This window comes from Lissotriton helveticus, chromosome 2_1 (assembly GCF_964261635.1).
Source record: "Lissotriton helveticus chromosome 2_1, aLisHel1.1, whole genome shotgun sequence".
Taxonomy (NCBI): Eukaryota; Metazoa; Chordata; class Amphibia; order Caudata; family Salamandridae; genus Lissotriton; species Lissotriton helveticus.
The window spans coordinates 52,726,975-52,741,286 of record NC_136059.1 but is presented as its reverse complement, the minus strand read 5'-3'; the positions used below and the strand labels follow the sequence as shown (position 1 = coordinate 52,741,286).

The following is a 14,312-nucleotide window of genomic DNA, read 5'->3' as shown; positions in this document are numbered from 1 at the left end:
TTAATAACTCCAGTGCCCCTGTCATTGAACTCGCTATTCCCAGACGCTAATCCCAGAGGCTTTAAAATAATTAGGAGAGATCGTGCATTGGGGAGAGGGGGGGGCGGCCATTGCATTTAGAGACACATGGTCTTTTCACAGTGATTCCTCTGATGAGTTGGGGGATGGTGAAGTTTTTAACTTTTCTCTCACCCTTTCACCACATTTTACACCTGGGGGGCACACTGATCTACCACCCCCCGGGTCCGACTGGACCTTTCCTTAAGGAACTGGCTGGTGTTATTGTGCCCCGCGCCTTGAGGTTTCCTAGATTTCTCCTCCTGGGTGATATCAACATTCATACGGAAGTGGCCGAGCTACCAGACTTCAAAAATCTGTTGGAGTCCTTCAGCCTTGCCCAACCAACCCAATGGGTCACGCTACCTACGCATTCCGGGGGCCATACCCTGGATGTGGTCTGCTCGAATTTTCCCCTATCTGTATCTGACCCTGAAATCCTTTCGTGGTCAGATCATAGGTTGATCAGGTTTTCCTGGTCTTCTGATAAAATTCCCTTCAATTGTAAATCTATTATTTGCCCCCAGAAGATCAATTTGTCTACCTTGTCCAGTGCCGCTGCTGTGCAGATCTTTAATACCTGTATCTGCGCGGGGGTGAAGTCCTCCTCCAAATGGAGTGCTAGACCCAAAATCCGCTCCACCCCCTCCAAACCTTGGTTCTCGCCGTCCTTGAGAGAGCTCAAGCTCAGCTGCAAAAGACTGGAAAAACGTTGGCGTCTCTCCTATTGCCCCATCGCTAAAGAGGCCCTATGGGTGACTCAGAGGGAATATTATGTTAGTATTAGAGCAGCTAGGAGCGAAATCTTTGCGGATAGGATTGCTAAGGCTAACAGTAACAGCAGGGAAATTTTTTCCATTGTCAATAGCTTTCTTTCCCCTTGCGCCGAGCAACCAATAGTGCCATCTTCTGCGCTCTGGTGTGAGGGCCTGTCCTCATGTTTTGATAAAAAAGATAGCAGGGATCCAGGCCAGCCTACGACTACCTGTCTTAGCCAGGGATTCCTGGCTCCTGTGCCCTCCTCTCTACCCTCTTCCTGGGCTTACACCTTTGAGGAATTTTCTCCACCTTCTGGAGATGATACATTAGCAGTCCTTAAATCCCTGAAATCAGGATCACCTATTGACCCCTGTCCAGCGCGTATTCTTGGGGGGGTGGCAGAGGTGGTCAGTCAGGAGGTTACCGATATTATTAGCCTCTCCTTCAGATCGGCAACTGTTCCGGATGACTGGAAGCAGGCCAAACTCTTGCCACTGCTGAAAAAGGTTGGTCTTGACCCGGCAGTCCCAGCTAATTACCGGACGATCTCTTTACTACCTGGGATGGCCACGATCTGCGAAAAAATAGCCTTCCGTCAATTACACACATTTGTGGAAACATCTCATGCTCTCAACCCTGCCCATGCTGGATTCCGCGCTGCCCACAGCACGGAATCAGCTTTGGTGGAAATTTCGGAGGCCATTAGGGACTGTTTGGATGCTAGCAGCAGAGCGGCTCTAATATTGTTGGGCCTCTCTGCCGCGTTCGAATTGGTGCCCCGTCAGCTCCTTCTTTCCTGTCTGTCAGCCATTGGCGTCACTGGTTTGGCTCTGGAGTGGCTGACTTCTTTCCTTTCCTTTCGGTCTCAGCAGGCCTGGCTACCTCCTTTTTCGTCATCAGCTAAGCCTCTTTGTACTGGGGTGCCTCAGGGGTCAACTTTGAGCCCGCTGTTATTTAATATATACATGACCCCTCTGATTGTTTTGGCCGAACAACTGGGTGCTAAAATAATAGCTTATGCTGACGACACACAACTGTTGTTCACCTGGCCTGCTACGGATTTGGACACTGCTGCCATCCAGACTTGTCTCTCCTCTGTTTTTAATTGGTTGGCTTCTGCCCAGTTAAAATGTAATGAAGACAAAACTGAAATCCTTCTTTATGGGGAGTTTCCACCACATTTTAGAGAACCGTTATGGCCTGCTGGCTTCCCATTTCCGAGCTCTGTGAACATCCCGGCTAAAAATCTGGGGGTGTGGTTTGGGGAAGACCTAAAATTTGAGGCCGACATTAAGAAACTTACCTGTGTCTGCTTTGGCATTCTTAATGCTCTACGAAAATGTTTTTTCTTCTTCCCAGAACAGCGAGAGAAACAGTGGCTAGATCGCTTATTCTCTCGCGTCTTGACTATGCTAACGCCCTGCTCAGTGGCTCTCCGGCATATTTGACCAATCGTCTCCAGATAATCCAAAATACGACTGCCAGACTCCGGTTTAACATCTCCGGGCGAACTAGCGTCCGACACCATCTGCGCAGTCTGCACTGGCTTCCGGTTTCGCAACAAATTATCTTCAAGACTCTTTTGCCCACAGGGCCATCTACGGTCAGGGCCCTTTTTATCTGAGGAAACGGTTATCCTTCTATCTCCCCAATCGTCCCCTGCGCTTCCCCTGACCTGCTTATGCTATGAAGTGTAAACTCAGGCAGTAATATGGGCTTAATGAACTTTCATATAAAACATGAGTAAACTTCAACTTGCATAAGTTAAGTTTCTTCTTGTGGCAAGCTGAAGTCTTAACACTGTTAGTATCATGTGATGTTGAGTTACCTTGTGCTGTTAGATTAAATGTAAACTTGGTGCGAGGTTACCTTGTGATACACGTTTAAATGTAAACGTGCTATGTGGTTATCTTGCGAGTAAACATAAAATGGACATATGCTATGGTCTTACCTTGTGAAGAAAGATTAAATGTGCACTTGCTGTGTGGTTACCTTGTGATACAAGATTAAATATAAACTTCTGTGAGGTACAAAGTGATGTGTAAACTTGCTGAGAGGTTACTGGTGATACAAGATAAAATGTAAACTTGATCTGTGGTTACCTTGTGATGCAAGATGAAATGCAAACTTGGTGTGAAGTTACCTGATGATACAAGATGAAATGTAAACTGCTGTGAGACACATGATTAAATGTAAACATGCTCTGTAGTTATCTTGTGACTATTCAATATAAACTTGCTGTGAGGTTACCTTTTGATATAAGATAAAATGTAAACTGATGTGAGGTACAATGTGAAATGCAAACATGCTGTGCGATTACCTTGTGATACAAGATGAAATGTTACATTGCTGTGTGATTACTTTGTGGTGAAAGATGAAATGTTGACTTGGTGTGAAGCTATCTTGTGATACAAGGTGAAATGTAAACTTGGTGTTAGGTTATCTGGTGATACAAGGTGAAATGTAAACTTGGTGTGAGGTTATCTGGTTAGACAAGGTGAAATGTAAACTTGCTGTGTAGTTACCTTGTGATACAAGCTAAAATGTAAACTTGTGTGAGGTTACCTGTTGATACAAGATGAAATGTAAAATTGATGTGAGGTTACCTTATGATACAAGATGAAATGTAAACTTGGTGTGAGGTTACCTTGTGATGCAAGATGAAATGTAAAATTGGTGTGAGGTTACCTTGTGATGCAAGCTGAAATGTAAAATTGGTGTGAGGTTACCTTGTGATGCAAGATGAAATGTAAAATTGGTGTGAGGTTACCTTGTGATGCAAGATGAAATGTAAATACCTTGTGATGCAAGATGAAATGTAAAATTGGTGTGAGGTTACCTTGTGATGCAAGATGAAATGTAAAATTGGTGTGAGGTTACCTTGTGATGCAAGATGAAATGTAAAATTGGTGTGAGGTTACCTGTTGATACAAGATGAAATGTAAACTTGGTGTGAGGTTAGCTGGTGATGCAAGATGAAATGTAACTTGATCTGTGGTCAGGTTGTGATCAAGATGAAATGCAAACTTGCTGGAATGTAAACTTGTTGTGTGGCTACCTTGTGATGAAAGATTAAATACAAACTTGCTCTGTGGTTAACTGGGGACACATGATGATATGCTAATTTGTTGTGTGATTAGATGGTTATAAAAGATGTAAACCTGCTGTGCGGTTATCTTGTGAGCAAATATTACATGTAAACTTGCTGGGTGATTATTTGTGGTGCAAGATGAAATATACACATTGTCTGGCCACCTGGTGAAGCATGATGAAATGAAAACTTTGGACATATAAAAAGTATTAGGGTTACTATGTGATATAACAGCAAATGTAAATTTGGTTGGTACTAAATGCTGTTGGGCACTGTTTTTATCGACTTGAACGGTCTCATTTACTAGAGGGTTGCGTCACGTTTGCAACACACTATGTAGTAGATGCATGATGCAAACTTCTAAGTCAGATTCTTGTAGCAACGCAAAGCCGCTTTGCGTGTCTTCAAAAATCGGGAGTAACGCCACACAGAGCAAATCACTGCATTGTACTACTCTGCCCTGTGTAGGTATTCCAAAGGCGTTGTGTGGATTTTCCCACGCAACTCTCATGGATAATGACGCATCCCCAGATATACAAGAACTTGTAAACCTGGACGTGTTCCGAAAGCTTATACCTTCCCAGGGAGGTGTAACAAGGAGAAACAGCTCCATCTCTCCTCGTTTCTTCCTCTTCCTGTTTGAGTTGCACGCTGCAGCACACATAGAAAGAGGAATATGCCTCCCAGGATAGCTTTTGTGCAGAAGGGTGCCCCTTCCCTCACACAAGCAATCCTGCATGCATCACAGGCATCCTTGCACCAAGGTGCAAGGGACAAAGGGTGCCTGCATGGCGCTAGGCTGCCAAAAGGGTGCCAGTGCAAGGGAGAGGGTAGGAAGATGGCATATTGCCTTACATATGTCCCATTCCTGCCCTATCCCTGTCACGCAAGGTGTCTTATTGTGCAGCACTGCGTGACTTCCTCATAAATGAGGCCTGAAGTGTTAGCTCTGGCAGTATTCAGTGACGTAGCTTTACTCTGTGATGTGATAAGAAGTGTAGTCTTTGGCAGTAGTGCTGTAGTGTACCTTCCCATGTAGCATGAAATGCAGACTATGACAATATTAAGTGAAGTAGGGATACTATGTCATGTAAAATGAAATGTAAACTCTGGCTGGATAAGTGTTGGAGGACAGCATTTCAAGCAAATCGAAGTGCAAACTCTGGAGGCATTAGGTGTTGTCAAGCACCAGTTTAAAGTACTCTGGGTTAGATGTATGTCGTTACTACGCATGCTTTTACAACGTATGCCTTTACCACGCAAGTCGTTACAACAACTTGCGTTGGAGGGTGCTGGATAGTGAATAGTTTCATTTACTATTCCAACTCCACTCCCCGTGGATAGTAGGGAAGGAGTTGGATAGTAAATTAAACTATTCCCTATCCTACAGCGCCCCCCAGCACAAGTCGTTGTAACACTTGCGTTGAAAAAGTTGCGTGGTAGGTACTGCGTGGTAAAAGTTGCGTTGTAAACGCTGTTCCCCCTCTGGGGTTTCTCTCACAAAAGGAGCTTAGAGGGGAAATAGAACACAGGTACCCTCCACTCATAACATTATAATCACACCAACCTGGTTCTTCACTCTATAGGCTGTGCTTTCTACACCATCCTTTGTTGACTCGTTGGTGTGGCTACACTTAACCTAACACCTACTTGAAAAAGTTACAACAAGGTGTGCCTATCATTAAAACATCCTCGCCACTTCTCTATGTGTCTGCATCTACATCCACAGTGTCAACATCAGTCCCAGACTCAAGCAACCCCGTGCACAAAGTACATACATCCGGTCACATAAGAGAACTAATCAGATAGGATCAAAGAAAAATGTGTGGGTGGTGGGTAGGAACCTCACGGGAGCAACCACCTGGGAACTGCTGACCGGTTCTCGTCAGTTTGTTCCTTTTCTCATCATCGGCTCCTTCCCACCAAAAAACAAAAAAACAGAAGATGGAAAACAAGATACATGAAATTAAATCCTAATCAACCTAAAGGTGTGTATCCCTATAGCACTCTTGTGCATCTACCCCCTATTGTATCAACACTGCTACTCAGTGAGATCAAGTTTAAAAATGAAGTTAGGTAACCCTGGCTGATTGAACAACTTTATTCCATGCCGGGTGTCTACTCCTGTTAAAACCAAAACCTTGCCGTTGTGCTTCGTTTTGAATTATAAGAAGCCAACATGTTTCATTGCCTGTCAGAAATGGTCGGCAATTTCTTCAGGGCAGGGGGTAATTCAATCACCACACATGGCTGGACACTGCCAACCTATGGTAACCCCTCTGGGGTTACCATAGGTCTGGGTTTGAAGTACTCATGCAGCCAGTAATAGCTGCTGTTGGAAATGGGATCCCCGGCTGGCCAGGGCTTTCGCCAAAGTCAGTCAGAGACCACCACTCCCAAGTCAGGGCAAGGGAGTTACACGCCAAGATAACCCCTACTCACCCTCTAGGTAACGTGGCGCGAGCAGCAAGGCTAAACTTGGAGGCGATGTAGGCTAAGTATTTGCGCACGCACCCCAGCAACAACAACCAAAGGCCCACCACAAAGGAAACTCCACACAAGGTTATATAAAAAATAGCCTTTGTATTACACCAAAACACATTAGATAAAACACACACTTTACAATGTGCCAGAGGCACGGGCAGAATTTACAAGGGATTATTTACAAGACAGGGCCACCTGGACCACTGTCAGGAATCAGAAGTAGCACTTTCAGAAATAGCACTTTTGCATGTAAAATCTTTAGCACAAAATAGCACACAACCAGTATCTACTGGTAACCAGGATCTCACTAGCACCACCTGTACTAGGGAGAAAACAACCACCTATGTATTACAATACCTGTAGGGGTGTAAGAGGAAAACACATGATGCAATGCATAACAACATTCATTCAGAGGTGTAAAGGCACATGACGCATAAACAATACATTCAGAGGTGCATAGAAAGTACAACTGCGCCAAACTCACGTAAGTCACCACCTGTGACTGTCCCTAGGCCAACTGGCCTCTCTGGGGCTAGGACGCCCTGTGTCCAATGTCAGGGGGGGCCTAAACGTGGCAGTTGCCCACAAAGTGCTGGGCAACTGGTGCAGGGAAATTAGGGCAACGTTGGAGCCTCTCTGGCTCAAGAACCACCACTGTGGCACTGCAGAGCCTCTCTGGGCTCACAAAACGAATGGCCCTCTCAGAGCCTCTCTGGGCTCTTAAAGCAAGAAAATGTCCCCTCTGAGCCTCTCAGGCTCAAACACAACTGTGGCACCTTTTTGTGGTAGTCCCCCCTCTGGGGGACTCGAGGACAATGGCCCACGCTAGATCGGAGCCCCGCTCGGGAGACTCGCTGTGCCTAAAATGCCCCTGGAGCCTCGTGGCTCTACACAACTATAGCGCTTCGTTGGAATCCCTCACGGGGGACTCTGCACTTAAAGGACACTGCCCCCAGACTGGTGGAGCCTCGACAGGCTCAAAAACGATCTAGATGCCCCAGGAGCCTCTCAGGGGCTTTAGCACCCCAAGGCCATAAAGCTAGCACAGCACAGGGGGGGCGCGACCTCGCTCCCCCCTCCCGCTCCCCCAGCCGGTTTTCCACTCACCGGCTCTCTGTGGACAGGTGCTGCAGCTCCTCCTCGAGGGCTCCCGCTCCTCGGCTTCCTCGGGACGGGCGGGGCTCTCCTCTTCACACAGGAGCCTCGCTCCCTGCAGCACTTCTCTCGGGGCTCTCCCTTCACATGGGAGCCCCGGCAGGCAGCAGCTTCCGCCTGCCTCTCTGTCCTGCCCCCGGCCTGCCTGACTTCCGGGTCGCGGCTGTGGGGGCGGGACTTCCGTCGGCCTGCTTTCTGATTGGCCGGCCAGAGAGGTGCTTCCGGGTCGCCGTGGGCAGAGCGGCGGCCCGAGGGAAGCTCGTCTTGTAGTGGCAATCCGGGGGTGATAAATCACGCAAATATGCGGCGTGGGCAGCCGCTAGAGCAGCAAGAATGCAGGGTGGGCACCTGCCTTACGAAAGCGCTCCCAAGCGCCTCGGGGTCAATATAAAGCGCTCTCCAGCGCTAGTGGGCACAAACCCCAGCGCTCCCAGCGCTAGGACGAAACAAAGCGCTCTCAAGCGCTAGAGGGAAAAGCCAAGCGCTCCTAGCGCTATAAATCAGGAAAGGACCCAGCAAAAGTCCTTGTAGGCAGGTAAGGGGCAAAGCTGGGCCCAGAGCCAGCACACTGGGTCTCCAGGCAGGGAGACACCCCAAGTGGCGGTCCTCTGGCCCAGCAGCAACAGCCCCCTCTGGATCCTGGAAGAGAACAACTTCTGTGGGGACACAGCCCCATTTTTATACAGTGCATGCCTTTGTTCAAGGGTGTAGAGTGGGGGCGGAACCAGTCGCAGCTGGTTCTTGAGTACTCTGTTTACCTCAACCACCCTCTCTATTCACTGGCAGGGCTTGGGTCATTAGACACACCACAGGGGGGCGGAGCCAGCATTGTGTGGGGAAAACCCAGCCCATCCAGGACACAGGTACACTCCTCCCACACATCACTCATGCTAATCTCCCACTCACCACCGGGCAGACCCATCCAGACTTCCTGGAGCCTGGCATGCCAGCCAGCTCCAGCCAATCACACGCCAGCACCCTCACAGCACACGTACAGCCATGTCTAGAAATGGCGCTTCGCTACTAGACACATACATGCTGCATACACCGTTGCGCAGCATTCACTCACACGAGTTCACACATACCAGACTCAAGCCTGTACACCCCACGCATCAGGAACTACCAGGGACACATACATTCCCCATGCATTCCTATGGGCGGGCAGGCCTAGCTCAGCACATGCACTCATCAGAGTGCGCACGCACTTTCCACTGGGACACAGTGAAAGTGCGCACAATCCAACAATCACCATCTCCAGGTCACCATTTCAAGCAAAAAGTCTAGGGGTGAACCTGCCCTAAGGGCCAAAGTCCAACATAACCCCCTTCCAGCCAAAACGCAGGGGAGACCAATCACCACCGTGATGGACTTCCCTGCTTGGGGCGATAGAACACGGACGCGGGCCCACAACTGCAGGGACACCCTCCTGTTCTACGCCACGGTGAACCCATGGGATTCCTTCTAAACACACTGTCTGGACCAACTGGGCTACCCCACTGGTACTCCCAAGTTGTCCGCGGCCAGGGCCAGGCCCTGGGCCACCCAGGTGCCACTGGTCCATGCCAATTCGCAGAGCGGGGGGTAGTAAACCCTGGCAAATAGGAGCCATTTTCCACTCTTCCTGTCTGCAAGACAGGACTAGACTGCCACTGGTACTCCAGCCTAGGGCCTACAACCTCAGGCGGACCAGGAGTCTCGGGGAAGGCTCTCCTCCCCCTACCTCTTCTCCTAGGGTTCCTCCTCCCTCTGCGAGGGGTACCCCTAGAACGCCATTCCAACCCAGGACTTATCCACTCAGGTTGCACCGCGGTCAGAGGTGGGCTCTCCCACCCTCTGCACCCCCTTCCAGAGGTCTGCCCTCTCCCACCTGGAGAAGTTCCTCTGGAAGAAGAACCGGTCAGGACACTGGTTACAGTTGTCCTACCCTTCAGGTCAGGCTGATCCTGAACCTGGCCTTCCAACCTCTGGTCTAAAACCTTCGGTGGAACAATTGCCTGGCACTCCAGGACTTCTGGGGACTCACACACAATCTCCCTGAGGCTGACACATGGCCCATGTGTCGTGTGACTGTCTGTCTGGCGCAGATCTCCCGCCCTCTGTCCACCTGACAGTGCGTGACGATCCCCCAGACCAGAAGTGGTGTCACCATGGTCACTACACGGGAACCTAGCCCAACTGGGTAGTCCCTGACCCACTGGTCCAGCCACTGGGGAACTCCCCCAATCACTCCTCACTCTGGACTCCTGTACCCTCCCTACCGGAGCGGTACTGCCAGACTCTAGAACCACAGGAGCTTTGGTTACAGACACTCCAGGTCCTCTACTCACTAGGAGATCTTCCTCAAGTGGACTAACAGGACAGCCTAGGTCCCCAACCTGGTGTTCCCTCAAGAAACCATCCAAGTCCTGAGGCAGGGCTTCGGGCGTCCGGGGAACCTCGGTCTCCCCCTCACTCCTGCTCCACTGAGCCAGGCAGTGAGCCCCTACACCCTCCTCGCTATCCTGGGACCTAGCTGGGCTACACTGAGCCTCTTCCACCACGCTGGGCTGGAAGATCCCTGAACCACTACTTTTGGAGTCACTCACCAATGACCCTAGAGAACCTCTGGCCCTTTCCCAGCGGTCGGCTTCCCTTGCCAGTAACTCTGTATCAGTAAATCCAACTTGCAACAGGTGTTGGCGCAACTCTGGCGAACAACCACTGAGCACCTGCTCTTTGACTATAAGATCAAACAAGACTTCAAAATCAGAGTCAGTGTGAACCTCTACCCAAGCCCACAGTGCTCCACAACAGTCATCCTCAAAGTCTACCCAAGACTGGTGAGACGGTTTCCTAAGGTTCCTAAACCTCAACCTATTCTCCTCCTCTGGGGAAACAGGAACCATACTCTGGGAACTGGGAATTTCTACACTGTGATTTAAGTAGCTGCCACCACTGGACCCAACCCTCCCTGGGGGATCCAGACACTCAACACTGCGCGCAGGGGATAGTCTACCCTCCAGAGCTACTTTGCCTCTGGTGGCGGCCCTCTCAGCCTCCTCTATCCTGTCCTGCGCTAAGACCCTCTCGGTCTCCAGCTGTTGCCTTCTAATGCCCAGCTGTGCCATAGCCTGGGCATGCTCCAACCTGAGCTTTTCTAAAGCCAGCTGGTGCTCCCTTTCTCTCCTCCTATCTTCCAGCTCCTCTGGGGACAGGGAAAGGGATGAGGCGCTGCCTCCTAAACTGGACCCAGCAAGGGACTCCCTATCTATGGGGTCCTCACTCTCTGCTGGCGTCCCTGTGCTATCATCTTCTCCCTCCTCCTCAGACTCTTCAGGGCTCCCCTCTGACCCACCACCCTCATGGTGTGAGACCCGGGCCCTCTCCTCACTGTGCTCACGCTCCCAGTCATCCTTCTGCCATTGGATCAGGTTACCCCTAAGTTGGGACTGGGTGTCTGACTCATTCACTTCAATGTCTCTCTCTTCGCAAAACTCTCTCAGTTCATGCAAAAACAGACCCCAGACATTAAAAGCAGACTCCATCTTGGCAAGATGCTCACAGACACGTGCAACACAGGGGACTGAACGATCTGAAGTAAGAGGACACAATTCCAAAACTTCAACAATCTCCTTATCAAAGAGAACTCATACTCATGCGTCCAGGAAAACACACCATTCATCCACACACACCCTCCCCTCGGATCGGTAAGGCAGTTTCTACCACCCCTGACTTCTCAACCTGACCAAAAGCGACACAGGTACCAAACTCTGGAAGCAGGGTGGGGGACAAATGTACTGAACACAATCAAATGACACTCTTCAGGAGAAGAAACAATGGAATTTCAAAACAATACAATCCCCTAAAAATGTGGTCATCTAAAATGCAGAGTTTTGTGGTGCAGCCAGCTGCTACTAAGGTACAAGGCAAACACAAATCCTTATCCCGCCGCTTGCCGCCAATGTTGGAAATGGGATCCCCGGCTGGCCAGGGCTTTCGCCAAAGTCAGTCAGAGACCACCACTCCCAAGTCAGGGCAAGGGAGTTACACGCCAAGATAACCCCTACTCACCCTCTAGGTAACGTGGCGCGAGCAGCAAGGCTAAACTTGGAGGCGATGTAGGCTAAGTATTTGCGCACGCACCCCAGCAACAACAACCAAAGGCCCACCACAAAGGAAACTCCACACAAGGTTATATAAAAAATAGCCTTTGTATTACACCAAAACACATTAGATAAAACACACACTTTACAATGTGCCAGAGGCACGGGCAGAATTTACAAGGGATTATTTACAAGACAGGGCCACCTGGACCACTGTCAGGAATCAGAAGTAGCACTTTCAGAAATAGCACTTTTGCATGTAAAATCTTTAGCACAAAATAGCACACAACCAGTATCTACTGGTAACCAGGATCTCACTAGCACCACCTGTACTAGGGAGAAAACAACCACCTATGTATTACAATACCTGTAGGGGTGTAAGAGGAAAACACATGATGCAATGCATAACAACATTCATTCAGAGGTGTAAAGGCACATGACGCATAAACAATACATTCAGAGGTGCATAGAAAGTACAACTGCGCCAAACTCACGTAAGTCACCACCTGTGACTGTCCCTAGGCCAACTGGCCTCTCTGGGGCTAGGACGCCCTGTGTCCAATGTCAGGGGGGGCCTAAACGTGGCAGTTGCCCACAAAGTGCTGGGCAACTGGTGCAGGGAAATTAGGGCAACGTTGGAGCCTCTCTGGCTCAAGAACCACCACTGTGGCACTGCAGAGCCTCTCTGGGCTCACAAAACGAATGGCCCTCTCAGAGCCTCTCTGGGCTCTTAAAGCAAGAAAATGTCCCCTCTGAGCCTCTCAGGCTCAAACACAACTGTGGCACCTTTTTGTGGTAGTCCCCCCTCTGGGGGACTCGAGGACAATGGCCCACGCTAGATCGGAGCCCCGCTCGGGAGACTCGCTGTGCCTAAAATGCCCCTGGAGCCTCGTGGCTCTACACAACTATAGCGCTTCGTTGGAATCCCTCACGGGGGACTCTGCACTTAAAGGACACTGCCCCCAGACTGGTGGAGCCTCGACAGGCTCAAAAACGATCTAGATGCCCCAGGAGCCTCTCAGGGGCTTTAGCACCCCAAGGCCATAAAGCTAGCACAGCACAGGGGGGGCGCGACCTCGCTCCCCCCTCCCGCTCCCCCAGCCGGTTTTCCACTCACCGGCTCTCTGTGGACAGGTGCTGCAGCTCCTCCTCGAGGGCTCCCGCTCCTCGGCTTCCTCGGGACGGGCGGGGCTCTCCTCTTCACACAGGAGCCTCGCTCCCTGCAGCACTTCTCTCGGGGCTCTCCCTTCACATGGGAGCCCCGGCAGGCAGCAGCTTCCGCCTGCCTCTCTGTCCTGCCCCCGGCCTGCCTGACTTCCGGGTCGCGGCTGTGGGGGCGGGACTTCCGTCGGCCTGCTTTCTGATTGGCCGGCCAGAGAGGTGCTTCCGGGTCGCCGTGGGCAGAGCGGCGGCCCGAGGGAAGCTCGTCTTGTAGTGGCAATCCGGGGGTGATAAATCACGCAAATATGCGGCGTGGGCAGCCGCTAGAGCAGCAAGAATGCAGGGTGGGCACCTGCCTTACGAAAGCGCTCCCAAGCGCCTCGGGGTCAATATAAAGCGCTCTCCAGCGCTAGTGGGCACAAACCCCAGCGCTCCCAGCGCTAGGACGAAACAAAGCGCTCTCAAGCGCTAGAGGGAAAAGCCAAGCGCTCCTAGCGCTATAAATCAGGAAAGGACCCAGCAAAAGTCCTTGTAGGCAGGTAAGGGGCAAAGCTGGGCCCAGAGCCAGCACACTGGGTCTCCAGGCAGGGAGACACCCCAAGTGGCGGTCCTCTGGCCCAGCAGCAACAGCCCCCTCTGGATCCTGGAAGAGAACAACTTCTGTGGGGACACAGCCCCATTTTTATACAGTGCATGCCTTTGTTCAAGGGTGTAGAGTGGGGGCGGAACCAGTCGCAGCTGGTTCTTGAGTACTCTGTTTACCTCAACCACCCTCTCTATTCACTGGCAGGGCTTGGGTCATTAGACACACCACAGGGGGGCGGAGCCAGCATTGTGTGGGGAAAACCCAGCCCATCCAGGACACAGGTACACTCCTCCCACACATCACTCATGCTAATCTCCCACTCACCACCGGGCAGACCCATCCAGACTTCCTGGAGCCTGGCATGCCAGCCAGCTCCAGCCAATCACACGCCAGCACCCTCACAGCACACGTACAGCCATGTCTAGAAATGGCGCTTCGCTACTAGACACATACATGCTGCATACACCGTTGCGCAGCATTCACTCACACGAGTTCACACATACCAGACTCAAGCCTGTACACCCCACGCATCAGGAACTACCAGGGACACATACATTCCCCATGCATTCCTATGGGCGGGCAGGCCTAGCTCAGCACATGCACTCATCAGAGTGCGCACGCACTTTCCACTGGGACACAGTGAAAGTGCGCACAATCCAACAATCACCATCTCCAGGTCACCATTTCAAGCAAAAAGTCTAGGGGTGAACCTGCCCTAAGGGCCAAAGTCCAACAGCTGCTATGTGTTAATGTCTGACACAATATATATGGTCATTATGGACGTATGTGGCAGCAGTAAATACATTTTGATCTCTTAAAGGTGCTACCACTGACCCTGAAATAGGAACCCATTGGAGCACCTCAGTGGGACTCACTGTAATGAGCAGGTAGTTCATGAACCAATGGCAGGTTCATGTTGTAAGAATGAGCCAATGAC

The 14,312-nt window shown here is 50.7% G+C and overlaps 1 protein-coding gene across 1 annotated transcript in view; it reads right to left on the bottom strand.

Moving 5' to 3' along the window:
• The window catches only part of LOC144820057 (uncharacterized), a 50,164-nt gene that overhangs the window by 32,056 nt on the left and 3,796 nt on the right, over positions 1-14,312 (bottom strand). The gene's annotated exons all lie outside the window — the stretch shown is intronic.